This window comes from Xyrauchen texanus, chromosome 21, assembly GCF_025860055.1.
Source record: "Xyrauchen texanus isolate HMW12.3.18 chromosome 21, RBS_HiC_50CHRs, whole genome shotgun sequence".
Lineage (NCBI taxonomy): Eukaryota > Metazoa > Chordata > Actinopteri > Cypriniformes > Catostomidae > Xyrauchen > Xyrauchen texanus.
This window is the reverse complement of record NC_068296.1, coordinates 612,928-617,927: the sequence shown is the minus strand read 5'-3', so window position 1 is coordinate 617,927 and position 5,000 is coordinate 612,928. Positions and strand designations below refer to the sequence as shown.

At 39.1% G+C, this 5,000-nt stretch overlaps 1 protein-coding gene across 1 annotated transcript in view; it reads right to left on the bottom strand.

The window, feature by feature from the left end:
* The window catches only part of LOC127661955 (tetraspanin-9-like), a 320,984-nt gene extending 317,089 nt beyond the window's left edge, over positions 1-3,895 (bottom strand). The window contains exon 1 of the mRNA XM_052152946.1: positions 3,691-3,895. The gene's annotated coding sequence lies outside the window, so the exon portion shown is untranslated. The remainder of the gene's footprint in view (positions 1-3,690) is intronic.
* Between the last annotated feature and the right edge of the window lie 1,105 nt (positions 3,896-5,000).

Genomic DNA, 5,000 nt, shown 5'->3' with positions numbered 1-5,000 from the left:
ATTAAACATGACGAGTTTGAGCAACTTACGATGTAAACAAGAAAGATATTGGTTAAATAATAACTTCTGTAAACGCTCTATGGAAAATAAACAGTATTATTTTGGGTAATATGCTTTCAATGATTTTTTAAATCTTAGTGCACTCAAAAGTGTAACTGCTAAACTTTCAACAGAAAGGAATAGAAATATCTGTGTAAAATGTTTAAAGTAACTCGCGTGATTTGAGCGTTTTCAACGATTTGTTCTGAAACAGGAGATAAAATTGCTACAATGTTGCATTCTCCTCTCGGTTCACTTTCACAAGGCGACATTTCAAAACTGTGTCATTAAGTCACATGTAAGCATGTGACAACTTTCCCCTTATTGGTCAGAGTATTTGTGCAATGTTCCGGGATTTAGCGCATCCATTGATATACCTGTTAAAATGATATACTTGTGTAAAGTGTGTCAACCGTAACACATTTTCAATTGTTGTTTATGTCATGCTTATGCAAAATGTCACCTCATGGTACAGAATGCGTGTTCCAGTTAAGAGGTAAATACACTTAATCCAACACACAAATAATATGTGCTATTTTTATCCATCATTATTTGCTTTTGCATTATTTCTGCATTGAAAAGTGCCTATTCTCACCGTCACATACCCATCAACATTTGGGTAACAATATCCGGGAGACCCCTTGGGGTAGTAGTTCATGATGAATGACTTTATTGTGTAAAGTCATTCACAATCATAGTTAGTAGTTCATATTGGCATTAACATTAACAAATACAACTTTTGGACTTAAAGATGTATGTGTACCAATAAGTGTTGCCAATGTTACTGAACGCACCTTTAACTGGTCATCATGCTCAATTAAGCACAATGAGTTACAAACAGAGATGATGTAAACAACATAAAGAGATGTGCAGTTGTTTAAATCCATTTACTCAATGTCGAAACAAATCACGCACCGAGACAGCGTTTGATTGGGGCACCGTGATGGGCACACCACAGAGCGTTTGCGCTGGAAAGCTTTGATGCGTGTTACACTGGCTCTATAATCCCCAAAGGGAAAAGCCTCCAATAAAAGTTGAAAAACAATGAGATCCAGCTGAAGGGTTTGATTAGACATGACTTCAATACTTGGTGTGGTGAGTTTAATCAAACTTTTCAAAAGCAAGAGGAAGATGAAGTTGATGGGGGTTGGGACTCATGAACTAAAAAAACTCAGACACGTGCCCTCCCTTCAGCAGAGAGGATATTGGCACATGTGTCCCCGCCAGAAGGCTCCAGACACGACGCAGAATGGGAATGCGGGGGTCAGTGTCAAAGGGGTCCATGCTGATCTTTTGGGGAGGCTGTTTACACAAGGACCCAAAATGCCCCGCTGTGGATGCAGCACATCTCAGCGCATGAAGGGGCATCAGATAGCCTCAACAATATGGGGCAATCATGTGTGTAGATGGACTCTTCGGTAGAAAATAGAGTAGTTCAGCCAATAATGGAAATTCCGCCATATTTGCATTCCCTGACGTCATTCCTTCTTTGAAACAACAAAAGTATTACAAAGTGCTCCGTATGACTCGTCCGCTGTATTTCAAGTCTTCTGAAGTCATACGACAGCTTGTCACAACATACACTTTGGACTGTTCCTCACATAAAGCTAACATATGGCTTCAGAGGACTTGGAATATAGCTCATAATTTGTACAGAATAGTTGGTATCGACAGATGTTTAATTTTAAACGCCGATGCCGATATCCAGAGAGTGGGGTGGCCGATATGCCGATGCAATGCTAATATATTGCACATTTTAATATAGTAAATATCAAACATAAGATTGCAATATATATATATATATATATATCTCTGTCACGGCTCTGATATGCAGACCATTTAGAGACTGTGTTGCACAGCGGTCTGTTACTGTAGCACCATGATGACACGTAACAACAAAACAAACCGTGACTGATCCTTTAAACGTCTCAGTTGCTTCAAATGCAAGCAGGTGATACGCAGCGCCCTCAAGAAACAAATCGGCCGATAATATAAAATTTTTCTACCCAATTTGTAATGCCCAATTCCCAATGCGAGTCCTCGTGGTGGTGTGGTGACTCGCCTCAATCCGGGTGGTGGAGGACGAATCTCAGTTGCCTCCACATCTGAGACCGTCAATCCACGCATCTTATCACGTGACTTGTTGAGCGCGTTACCATGGAGACGTAGCACGTGTGGAGGCTTCACGCTATTCTCTGCGGCATCCACGCACAACTCACCACACGCCCCACCGAGAGAGAGAACCACATTATAGTGACCACGAGGAGGTTACCCCATGTGACTCTACCCTCCCTAGCAACCGGGCCAATTTGGTTGCTAAGGAGACCTGACTGGAGTCACTCAGCGCCCTGGATTCAAATCACGACTCCAGGTGTGATAGTCAGCGGCAATACTCGCTGAGATACCCAGAGCACCTATCGGCCGATAATTAAAAAAGTCAGAATATCGTCTGATTTATCGCCCTCTGTGAAATATCGGTCGACCACCAGTACAGATCACAAAAAGCCCCTTTGTGTTTCACGGAAAAAAGAAAATCCTAAGTGTTTTGAATGATATAATGGTGAGTATGCACACTTGCTGTATTTACATGGTTTCTACACAAATTATGCTAAAAAGCTGACAACGTGTGGACATGTAAATCATGTTAACCGGTGTTCCTTTATCGGTTTAAGGTCATAAACGGCTCAAGAATTTAGTTCACTAAACATGTAAACATTCTCATCCAATGTGTGCACGTGTTGTTCGCATGCCTCTTCGCTCTTGGATGTCAAAAGCAGAGAATATCTCGATAAGTTCAAGTCTCGTGTAAACACGTTTTTTTAGCTATTCTCTAGGCTGATTTTTGGGAGTTATCAGCTTATTGGCGTGCATGTAAACACACTAACTGATGGTAAATTGTCCTTTTGAGATGAACTATTCCTAGATTAACTACTCCACTTGCAAATCATCTTTATGTCCTCATGTGCATTACAATTGTAGTTTTGACAGTGTGTGTGTGTGTGTGTGTGTGTGTGTGTGACACCTGAAAGCATGACACTCTTCTCCAGGGCCTGAAGCACATATTGTCTCCACTTTAGTTCATTTGATCTCTTCTCAGCTGTTGTGTCTCTCTGAAGCTTTAATTCCTGAAATATCTCAGTGTCTGAGCTCCAGCATTTCACACTCACATCAACCTCACAGCTCTATTTGCACCTACTTTTCATCATATGCACAGTTGCACACCATAATACTGTCTCATCTTCATTTTGGAAACACTTTAATGAAACTGATAATATTACAGATCAATAGTTGCACCTTTAAATCCGAACATATAAACAACTGAATCAAGTTGTCATTTCAGAGTATTTAAACATGCACTTCATGAAACTTAATGTAAAGTGTTTAGTGTTTTTAATGGGCAAGCTGTTCCTTCATTAACATCAATCTAAAGTGGGATTAATGGAAGGCTAAACACTGTTACAGTTCTTTCACACATCAGTGAAAGAAACTCATCTTTTATCTGAGTACAGTAAATCAACAGAAGACTAAATGTCCACAAGCGTCCTAAAATGTCGCAAAGTTCCGATTATAAACAGCCGCACGTTTCTCGAACAACTTCGACTCCTCCGGTGATAATAAAGTCATTCAACATGAAAATGAAGATTGTCTTACCTGTCCGAGGCCAAAACTAAATAAAGTTCAGAGTTCGTTAAAGTCTTGTTTATTCCAACTGAACGCGTTCACACAAACTCTCCGGACTGACGTTCATAAATCATGAATGTGATTCTGGCTAAAGTGGGATTCTCTCGTGCTTCTGAGCCCTTCGGATCTGCTGGAGTGATTCTGGGACTCTTGAAGAGGAACTGCTCTGACTGGAAGAGGCTTTACTGACTCCTGCAGGCGGGACTGTTGCTGTTTTGGGGAATGAACTGACTACAATCTGTTCAATTACTGAGCCACTCCTCCTTTAATGTTCATCGTGCATGCTGAAAGCTGGAACACAAATGCACTTTCTTGCAAGTCGTTTGAAATGTATGAATAGATGCATTCAGATATGATTTGTGTCCATGCATGTTAAAGCTCTGTCAATACTTAGAGAAGTTCCTCTTTGCACTTGAGAAGAAAAAGCCATCTTCAAAATATTAATAACTACACTCTTGACCAACACATAATAAGTATTGTTTGATAGTTTAGAAGCTGTATTTTCCAGTACATGCAGACATTATGACCAAAACTGAACAAGTGCTTTTTAATATTGCAGATAAATCAGAAGTGTTACGTTTTGATTATTTATTAGTTTTATTGCAATCAGTAAAAACATCAAACTGATCAAATATTCATGTGTCATATGTTGTTGGAAAGTTCTTAAAGAGTAAAATACAACCAGACTATTTGTTTTACTCACAGATGAATATATAGCGAGTAACAGCTAAATATATGTCTTTGACAATTATGCTGGTGTTGCTTATAAGCACATGTTCGCTTATAACTTCACAAACCATAAATTAAACATAAACCATTACTTAGAGTCTGTGATTATCTTTCAATGGAGTCCACACACAAGATAATCAGATGTATAGATCATTAGATAATCCACATGAAGCACAATGTTACATATGACCACCAGGAGATGGCGCCAAATACACGACACAGACTCAATGATGACTCAAATGACACAGAATGAAACTCATTCTGTGAAATCTCATGACTAAAATCATGTCTGCATGCTATGCAAACCTTTAGTCATTGTTGTGTTTGCATGTGTAATTAGTTCTTATGTACAATTATTATCTTTTATTTGTTTGGAGATGTTTTTGGACACTATGATCAATAATATTTGTAATGTTACAACTTATGATCGCTTTGTCGTATCAACTAAATTTTCACAGATAGAGTCGACATGATTGAGAACAAAACAAAAGCAGTTTTTCAGAACCACCTTATTTACACCCAGAGATATACAATGTCAAATAAGGAAAATA